The 10913-nt window shown below is 42.3% G+C and overlaps 1 non-coding gene across 1 annotated transcript; it reads left to right on the top strand.

The window, feature by feature from the left end:
• The first annotated feature begins 388 nt into the window (after positions 1 to 388).
• Positions 389 to 460, top strand: TRNAE-CUC. The gene has a single exon. It is a non-coding gene; the product is annotated as a tRNA-Glu (tRNA).
• The last annotated feature ends 10453 nt before the right edge of the window (positions 461 to 10913 follow it).

Here is a 10913-nt window from a genome sequence, read left to right on the forward strand (position 1 = left end):
GTTCTCCCAGATTAGAGTCTGCGCACTTAACCACTACACCAAACTAGCCACTACACAGGAAGTCAGATAAATGCATGAAGGTTAACAGAGCTAGTAGGTATAATCCTGATTTCTCTTCATTTCATCTGCACAGGGCTTTGTGAAATATGACCATTAAGTTAAAATGTGAGTGGCAGAGGAATAGTGTCCAGTTCAAAAAAGAGTTGGAACAGGACAACAAAATGATCAAGGGGCTGAAGAGAAAAAAAAGACAAGGATTTGGTGCTTTTCAGTTTAGGAAAAAGGATGAGTGAGGAATGCATGACAGGGGTTTGAAAAATTATGCATGGAATGGAGAAAGTGACTAGAGAGAACTTCTCCTCCCTCCGCACAGAACACTGTCACAGCTTCCCTGATGGTCTAGTGGTTAGGATTCAGTGCTCTCACCGCCGTGGCCCGGGTTCGATTCCCGGTCAGGGAACATATTTTGTGGAGCTGCGGTGGCTCAAGTGCTTAAGACGCTGAACTGCAGGCTGTGGAAGGTCAGTAGTTCAGCAGTTCGAGACCCTGGTGCCGCATGATGGAGTGAGCTCCCATCTCTAGTTCCAGCTCCTGCCAACCTAGCCATTCGAAAGCAAAAAATTGCAAGTAGATGAATAGATACCACTCCGGTGGGAAGGTAACAGCGTTCCGTGCGCCTTGGTGTTTAGTCATGCCGGCCACATGACCACGGAAACGTCTTCGGACAGCGCTGGCTCTTCGGCTTTGAAACGGAGATGAGCACCGCAACCCTAGAGTCAGATTCGACTGGCTTTCGAGCAAGGGAACCTTTACCTTTAGCCAGTTTTAATCAACATTTAAGCTAGAAGTTATAGAAAGAAATTGCTTGCCACAATCCTGCTTCAGTTGTGGCTTAGATGCTAATAACCTTACCTCCTACTTGATTTCCACTTGCCCACAGCACTTTGAGGTAACATGACAACACACATGGAGACAGAGGTAAGATTAAAACCTGACCTGAACTATAGATTTGTCTGCTTCTTACTTTGTTGATAGTTTCAAGTCTCTTGCTTCTCCACAGCACAAGCTGCAATGTGCTTAACTTATCCTTTCTGTATATTGATGGAGCTCTGAAAACCCAAAACCTCTATAAAGGCAGGAAATGTAGAATGTGGTCACTTTCTGAAACCTCTTATAAAAGAAAATGGTTTGCTATCCTAGGCGTAACGTGAAGCTCCAGTTATTGATTCACAATAAGTATCTCACCCCAGGAAACAGTTTATACGTTGTGACAGCAACGGCCTGAAAAGAAACAGTAGAGTTTTGTCCTTACAGTTATTATTGTTATCAATTATTATTATTATTATTATTATTATTATTATTATTATTATTATTATCCTGCTTTTCTTCCTGAAGCAGCTTATAAAACTTCCCTCCATTTTATCCTCACAGCAACAGCCCTTTGAGGTAGGTTAGGTTGAGCGAGAGAATGACTGGCCCAACATTATCCAGAAAACCTCTGTGGCAGAATGAAGATTCTAGATTCTAATTCAGGAATCCCTAATGTTTTTTAAACTGTGGGCACCTTTGAAGTTTTGAAATTTGGATCATCACCCCCAAAATGGCTTCCACAGGAGGCATAGACAAAGACAACACCTTACGCCTCACTTTGCAAAAGAATGGCGGAAGGGGAATAAAAATAAATGAAGGAAAGCCCAGGGCAGGGGGGAAGCAAGAGAGATTAGATAATGAGAAAGCTGAAAGACAGAGACTGGGGAATAAGAAGAATTAAAACCTGAAGGGAGAATTTACCAGTCCTCTTAATCTTCCAGTGGCTGCCATTGTTATTGCAGCTATGGAAAACTGTTTCATTTGAATGAGGGCAGCCAGTAACAATCCCTGCCTTACAAGGTCCTGCCCACTTCCTGAAAAATCCTTAGCACATGCATATTATGCTGTCCTGTAGATTGATGGCTATAATAAGCCAGCCAAAAAAACACATGGAGGTTTGTTTGTTTGTGTGCCTGTAACCAGTCCAGGGTCTAAACTCAGCAGGCAGAGACTTGCTGAAAGAATTACAGTTTCATGACTTTGTGAGATGAAGCAGAGAAAAAGACTTCTCTGCTGCTCACCCCCATGTTGTAGAACTCCCATCCCCTGGAAGTACATTTGACATCATCTTTGATGGCCTTCTGGGACAAATACTGAAGTCTTGCTTTCTCAGACACATTTCTTACTATTTCTTACTATTATCACTGTTTTCCACTGTTTTAGTTCTTGAATATCAACACTTTGTTTTATCCATTTATACCCCACCTTTCTCCCCAAGAAGGGGCTCAAAGTGGCATACATTATTCTCCTGTTCTCCACCTTATCCTCACAACAACCTTGTAAGGCTGCATGTGTGTGACCGGCCCAAGGTCACCCAACCAGCTTCCACAGCAGAACAGGGATTTGAACCTGGATCTCCCAAATCCTAGTCCAACACTCATCACTACATCACACATGTTACTATTTCTTGTTGGTTGTAATAATGCTTTGTAGGGTTGCCAGATTCTGGTTAGGAGACTCCTGGAGATTTGGGGATAGAGCCCGCAGAGTTTAGGGACCTCAAGTGGGGTGCAATGCCATAGAGTCCATGCTCCAAAGCATCAATTTTCTCCAGGAAACTGAGCTCTGTAGTCTGGAGATGAGCTGTAATTCTGGGGGATTCCCAGGTCCCACCTAGAGGCCGGCATCCCTACTTTTATGGGGTTTAATTGTATCCAGGGGTCATTTCGTAGAAAAAGAGGTGCAGGAGCTCATTAGCATGACTTATTTGCATATGCCACATCCCCTGACATCACCGGAAGTGTGTCAGAAGGCAACACCCACCGCTCAGGCTCCACTGGACTGTTTTGGATTGCTAGCTATTGGGGGGGGGGACATGCAGATCTGCCGTCGCAGAGGAGGGAGAGCTTGTACCTGAATAAAACTTAGTCTTAAAGGTGCCACTGGACTGTTTTGGACTGGGGGGCTGGGGGGGGCTCTGCAACTTACCTGGCTGCTTCTTGCTCTAATGAGGGCTGCTGGGAGCAGGGGGTGGGGCTTGTTGCATGTGCCCGCCCCCTGGGCTCTTTACTGCCGGAGCTCTGCTCCTGTGCGCTCCTTCAGGAAATGACCCCTGATTGTATCACACTTTAGTCCCACCTTCTGTTGGTAAACTCAAATGAGGACCCCAGGAAACCCCTTTATCTTGAAGCATATTTTCCATGTGTTCCTTTCATTGCATAGTTTTCATATCATTTACAAAGTATCTTGAATAGAAACAAACAGTGCCCTCCTTAGCAGAGTTATGCCCTTCGAAGGTGATTGGTTTCAATGGACTTTGAAGAGTGTACTTCTGCCTAAGATGGCACTGAAAATCTCTTTCATTAGGAATTGTTGTAAGACTTGTTTCCACTTGGATAGCACTGTGTGTTTGGTCACTAGCTGTCAAAACCAAAGGAATCTGACCTTTACAGTGTAAAGGCTTACCTAAGTAACTTCCTGTTTTGCAATGTCTGGCCATATGTTCTTAAGCCAGTAGTGTGGAGTGAACGTAGCTAAAGTGGATGCCTCAGGAGTTCTCTGTACTGGAGAAAAATACAATTTTCAGCTAAGAAGGAGTTCAGAGATCAGGAAGTGGGGACAAAATAACAGCTGCTTTAGCACCAGAAGATCAAAAGTATTGATTTGGTATTTGTACCATGGCTGAAAATGACATTGCAAACAATGGCTGTCCAGAAAGCATTAAATGGACTCATAAAACCTCTGTTAAAACCTCTTTCCCATTGTATAGGACTGGAAACTAAATTCTCAAGAAATGAATTGGAAGGAAGGATGATGATTTAAAGACAAGTTCTCAACTTTTAAGAGGACCTTAATAGACTTCACATTTCCCATGTTTAAACCCACAATACAATAAGTGTCATGTCTACCTGGTTAGACCCATTGCTGCCTTTGATCAGCTAGCAACCAAGAGGATGAAGCACTGTTGACCTTGCCTTTACTAGGCTTGTTTTTTCTTTCCTGTCCTCATCCCTGGTTGAGCGACTCAGACTTTGCTGCCACAACAAGCTTAGTGTGGCTGGTCAAGGAAAGAAGGAGCTGGAAGTGGGAGGGGAAGATGGTGGGAAAGTCATTGACTGCTTCCTCCTGAGATTTCATCTAGCTACTTAATGGCAAAGGAGACTGTTATGTATTGAGCCTAAGTTTTTCCTCTAGTTGTACCTAGAATGGGCTGAGCTTGTCTCTCTAGAACAATAGCTTGCCTGGATCTAGGAACTAACCAATAGATAAGCAGTGTAATGTAAAAAGCCTATCACTGGGAGTGTGTGTGTGTTGGGTGTGGTGTTTTGCATGCTTATAAGCAGGGCTCCAGCCCTGCTAGTTTGTCTTGTAGTTTGCTGAAATCACTTAATAAACCAGAGCTGATCACTGCAATGCATCTAGAACCCAGTATTTAACAGAGACAAAATGGGACTCCGTAGGATCCCACAGCATAAATGCAAAAGAAACAAACAGCAGTGTCCTAGCATCACTTTCTGGAACCAGCCTGTTAGGTAGGAATGGATCAACAGTCACATGGCACCATGTAATGTTGATTTTTGGAGCATTTCTACCCTGCTATTGTGGTAAATGGGGGCAACCTATGTATGCCCCCACCTTGAGTTATTTCAAAGAAGGATGGGATACATCTATTTATGGAAGAGTGGCTATTCTCTTCCCAGGGTGTGTATGTGGGGGGACCATTTGTACCCCACTGCATAGGATAAGGGACATATCTTTGGTTAAACATGAATTTGATAAAAAATCATCTTTGGATAATTTCTTTGAAAACCCAGGCCAAAACAGAATGTTTAATATGCTTTTGGTATGTAAAGCCCTCAAGATATGTCCAGATTGTGTTTCACATACGTAGTTCCCATATCAACCCACTTTTAAACTATTTAATACGTTGTTTTAAGGACATGTAAAGGTAAAAGTAAAGGTTCCCTTGCTCGAAAGCCAGTCGAATCTGACTCTAGGGTTGCGGTGCTCATCTCCGTTTCCAAGCCGAAGAGCCAGCGCTGTCCAAAGACGTTTCCGTGGTCATGTAGCCGGCATGACTAAACACCGAGGCGCACGGAACGCTGTTACCTTCCCACCGAAGTGGTACCTATTAATCTACTTGCAATTTCTTGCTTTCGAACTGCTAGGTTGGCATGATTAAGGACATGTACAAAAGAATAATTCCTAACTCTATATTCCTAACTCAATTCTGTATTCCTAACTCAAGTAACATTAAAGGTAAAGGTTGAATCCTACTCCAGGAGATAGTGCTCATCTCCATTTCCAAGCCAAAGAGCCAGCGCTGTCTGAAGACGTTTCCATGGTCATGTGGCCAGCATGACTAAATGCTGAGGCACATGAAATGCTGTTACCTTCCCACCGAAACAGTAACTATTTATCTACTTGCAAATTCTTACTTTTGAACTGCTAGGTTGGCAGGAGCTGGGGTCAGAGATGGGAGCTCACGCTGTCACGCAGCACTAGGGTCCCAAACTACAGACCTTCCAGTCTGCAGTTCAGTATCTTAACCTCTGAGCCACCACGGCCCCGAAGTAACATTAGCACATAATAATTAGGTATGGGCATGAACTGGGAAAAATGCGGTTCAGTTTGTGGTTCATGACATGCCGGGTTCATGAACCACAAACCGTCACAATGTTTAGGTTCAGTTTTTGAGGTTTGTGACCCAGTAGAATGTGCCCCCCAGTGTGGTAGAGATACCAAACATATAGGGGATTTCCAGCTGACTGTCTACCTGCCCTCCAAGTTTGTTGAGGATTGGATTTATGGGTTCCAAGTTACAGTCCTCCAAAGAAGGTGCCCCCAGGGAAGTGCTTTCTGGGGAAATGATGACCTGGTGGCAACTTCTTTGGGGGGCTTAATTCAGTCCCTGTAAATCCAATCCTCACCCAACTGGGGGGGGGAGCATGTAGAGTAGCATCTGGGGGAGGTCCCCTGTGACTTTGATGTGTTGAGCTTGCACAGGATCCATTCTATACACTACTGAACCTCCTAAGCCGGCACCTGTCAAAATTACCACCTATCATTGACTTCAAAGTCGGAAGGGACCTCCCCCAGATGGTACCCTATATGCTCTCCAAGTTCCACCCCTCTGTTGCTTTGAAGTTTTATAAATGTTTAGATTGAGTGGAGACAGCGTGTCTGGAAATCTATCAATTCATGAACCACCATGAACCTCCACAAATAGCTGGAAAGGTTATGGAAAGTTTGAGCCAGTTGACCTGCCACAAGCTTCACTTCGCAAACCACAAAATGGCCAAATTTTGTCATGAACATTAGTTTGTGAGCCTGTTTGTGCCCGTCCCTAATAATAATGTGTCAATTATGTGCAATTTGTCAGGTAGATATTTAGGAAGATATTTAGATATTCCAGAGAGCATTTGGTGGAGGGTAAATTGTTTCAGCAGATCTGGCTGTGTTATCACTGTACAAATGATTCACAAAGGTACTTGGACAGGAGAGAAGGAAAAAAATTACCAGGTTTGCTCAGTCAGTGAGGGGACAGGAAAATGAAGGGAAAATCTATCCTCTGTGGGATGGAAGGGGTCCATCATTTCATAATTTGGCTACTGGACTGTTAGCCACCTTGAATCCAAGGAGATAGGATGGATGGGTGGATGGATAAAGATAAGATAGGAGTGCAGTCCTGCCTGAACAGTAAAGGAGCAGGACAGTCATTAAATCTGGAAATAATCCCATGTGGAGAGAAAGGTTCACATCCTCCTCATACTATACATTCCACAAGAAAATAATATTATGCATGTTTATGTTTGCCTGAAAAATCTCAAACTATTAATTGATACGCATCTTAATTCTGAAATCCTTGCGCTTTTAGGATCCTTTATTTCTCAGAGTTTCCAGTCTTCAGCTGTGAAAATCTTAAGAAACAGAATTATTCAAATTCAGTATAAGAACTCAGTTTCTTTCCACGGAAGAAGTTTAATACTAATATACAGAGTGTCTGTCGGCTGTAAGGGCCTACTCAGGGCTCTAGCTATATTTTTCTGAAGAGAAATCCACAGTTTTAATTCAGTACATTTGGTAAAAGCTAAACGGACTTCAGAGTTTGGTTTCTAGCAATGAGGGAGGAAGACATTTAGAGCAGACGCAAGAGTGATTCATACTATAAACAAACTGATTAACATATTTCATAAAGGTTGTTGAGAGAGAAAAAAGATGTAATTGGTATTTTAAACAAAGGACTAACGAACGGAGATGAAATAAATGTCTGAATATTGCTGATGAGAAAAATGTTCCTGTTTTTATGAAGTGATATAAAGGTTGAAAAGACTAAGTACATACATTCCAAATTGGGCACTTGCGATTAAAAATAAGAACACACCCTTTACCAACCTTGGTTCTAGCCTTTTGTCTACACAGTTGACAGAAAGATTTCTGTCCTAATCTCTCTGTGTTCAGGAGACACAAGGAGCAGTTCACAGACACAGTTAGCAGACACCAAAGCCCCAGTTAAGACCTCTGCATGAATAGCAGCCTCATCCTGAACATCACATCCAGTAGGAGGGACTAGAAACAGGGCATTTTGTACGCAATACCCTATCCAGATAGAAATGTGCTTCCCTCTTCGTAGCACTCTTTTGCTGGTTCAGGATGTAGTTCTTTTTATCACAAGACTCTTCATTAGTAGTGTGGATCTGCTCTGTGTTACATGCTATCATTCATCTTGAGGGGTAAGCGGCGTGCCTCCAACACCTGGCCTTGTAAGCCCCACTCCTGGTTCTGCAAACCTCAAACAACATTATTTGCGCTTTTTCATCTTTTACTTCAAAACCTGGGGAAAAGGCGTACCTGGAAAGACACCTTTGAAACCAAAAGGAATAAAGAGTCTTCACACTGTCGGATGATAACAGCGTTGTGTATTTCCAAAGTTCAGGGACATATGGGAAAGTTCACCCACAAGGTCTCTGTATATCGTGGGTCAGAAATCACATTTTGCTCTTGTTGAGGTCTGTAAAGTCGCTTCTTGACCTCATACTGTGTTATTCTCTTGCAATACAACTGGGGGAAAAAATTACCTTTATGTTGTCCCTAAAGATAAGTCAGGGTTTTCCTGATGTACAACAATGGTTAAGATAAAATGGAACAATACACACGAGTTTGGAACTACTGTGTTAGTTTCCTCAGAACTCTGTAGTCTTCTGTAAACTTGTCAGTTAAAGGATTTGAACATAGTTCAGCACTGTTTTGGGCTGTAGGATATATTTAATTTTTACTTCAATTCTATACAAATATTACAGATATCAGTACACTGAAGATGCTATTGCATAAATGGTTACCACCCTTAGTAGTAATTGTAGCAGATTTCTCATTCTTACTAAGAATTTGTGTTGGTAAAACAAATGTGCAAAATTTATTTTTCAGACATGGATTGAACATAGGTCCTTCAGTATGCAAAACAGATAATCTTCCATTGAGCCATGACTTCTTGCTATATTCCATGTATCCTTCCTTGGGCTCCCTGGAGTACAGAAACTCCTCAGCATTTCCAATTTTAAAAAAGGCAGTGGGCAATGTGAAAAGCCTCTGGAAGGCAGCTACCAGTCTGAGTAAGCAATACTGACCTTGATAGACCAGTGGTGGGACTCAGCATAAGGCAGCTTAATGTGTTCATGCTGCTGGAATGTCACAATATCCTTGAGTTTGGCAGAGATCAATTTTGATAGGCCAAGGCAAAATGGAAGCTCTGAGGCCATCTAATCAGTTTCAGGGCTGAACAGTGATTTGAATCCCCATCTCTTCATTCCCACTTCAGCCTTCTCTCTCAATATTTCCCTTATAGATAATATTTTCACCTTGGTAGATGGTCTGAGAAGAAGGATCTCCTACGTAAACACATCATGTCCCAAAACATTAAAGATGTATTTTTGTTTTGGAGATAAACTATTCAGCATTCATTGTCCTCACAGAAATCTCAGTCTACTTTGCCAATCCCAAAGGTCATTTCGTAATGGAGAAATAAGTGTGTCCTAACTAAATTTCTTATCCAAACTGTTACAAATGGCTGCATCTGTCACTTGCTGTATCTGTTGGCACTCCTACAGATAAATGAAGCTTCTTTGCCACGAGATGAGTAAGAAATTGGTTCCAATTTAGCAGACTGGTGTGTGTTCTCGTTCTCTCTCTCTCTCTCTCTTTTCTATTGAGTAGGATATGATTGGCATAACAAATCTAAAAGAGACTATTCTGAATATTTACTGGAAGTGAGACATAAAGCACATCATCATTAAAGTTGCTTGCAGCTCTATCTAGGATGCACATGATAGATTTATTTCAAAAACTGGCTTTTGAGAGGAAAATGGTATGTGACGTGTTTTCCTTTTAGTTTACAACTCATTTTTTCATCTTCAAACCCATTCCCTATAAGAACAGGGGCAAGCGGGCCCTGGCAGAAGTTTGAGACAGTGTAGTGGGAGACCACGCTACTGAGACAGCTGGCCACCAAACCTGGGGGGGTTGTCCCCATCTTGGATGATTAATAGGTATAGCACCGTATTATTGGAAGGTTTTATTGTGATTTTAAATGTTCTATTTATTATATACTGTATTGTATTTTCACTTGGCTTTGCTGCATGTGAGCCGCCCTGAGCCTTTGGGAGGGCGGGATATAAATCAAACTAATAAATAAAAAAAATAAAAAATAAAATCCCATTTGTGAAAAACTCTGGTTGCTTGAAGTCAGATTGTGCTATTAAAAGATGAAGACAAGAAGCATAGATTTGCAAGCCACCACATAGGTGATACTGCAAAGTTTATCTTCATCAAATGCTTCAATTGGGCATGGTACTCAAGCCCTATAAGAACTGATGTTATCAAGATGATATTATATCTGTAGCAGATCAAGATGGGTAGCTGTGTTAGTCTATCTGTAGCAGTAGAAAAGAGCAAGAGTCCAGTAGCACCTTAAACATTAACAAAATTTGTGACAGGGTATGAGTTTTCATGAGTCACTGCTCACTTCTTCAGATACAGCAAGAATGTCAGTCCATCCGTCCTTATAACTGGAGAGTAGAGTGATTCCAGATGCCCAATGATAATAGCAGGCATGATTGGATTAGGTGTGATATGCATAGAGGTGAGAGGTGTGGAGAAATCAGCCTTGGTAATGACACAGGAAACCTAGTTCTTGATTCAGTCCAGGAGGATGCATTGTCTTGAGCTTCATTATCAGTTGCAAATCAGCAGTCTCGCTTTCTAATCTCCCTTTGAAATTCCTTTGTAACATTAAGAGTAGCAGTTCTCTTACAAAGGAATTTCAAAGGTCATTTTGACAGGCACAGGTTCAGGAGGTTCAGGAGTGTATAGAATGGATCCTGTGCAAGTTCGACACATCAAAGTCACAGGTGATCTCCCCTAGATGCTCCTTTACATGACCTCAACCTCCAAGTTTGGTGCTTCTAGCTTGCACACGATACATTCTATATACTCCTGAATCTCCTGAACCTACACCTGTCAAAATGACCACCTGTCATTTTGACAGGTGCAGGTTCAGGAGGTTCAGGAGTGTATAAAGTGGACACTGTGTGAGCTAAAGACACCAAACTCATAGAGAATCTCAGGCTGACTCTCCTCTGCCTGCCCTCCAAGTTTGATGAAGATTGGATTTACAGGGGGTCATTTCCCCAGGAAGCACTTTCCTGGGGGCACCTTCTTTAGGAGGCCATAACCCAGATCTGTTAAATCCAATCCTCACCAAACTTGGAGGACAGATAGACCGTCCATGAACGATGAAATGAACAGCAGTTTTCTGGTTGATGCCCATCACTAGTCTTAATGTATGCCCTTTTCTTCAGCAGCTGTCCAGCTTACCAGGTTGCTACAGT

Source organism: Gekko japonicus, unplaced genomic scaffold, assembly GCF_001447785.1.
Source record: "Gekko japonicus isolate JY-2015 unplaced genomic scaffold, Gekko_japonicus_V1.1 scaffold1093, whole genome shotgun sequence".
NCBI classification, from domain to species: domain Eukaryota; kingdom Metazoa; phylum Chordata; class Lepidosauria; order Squamata; family Gekkonidae; genus Gekko; species Gekko japonicus.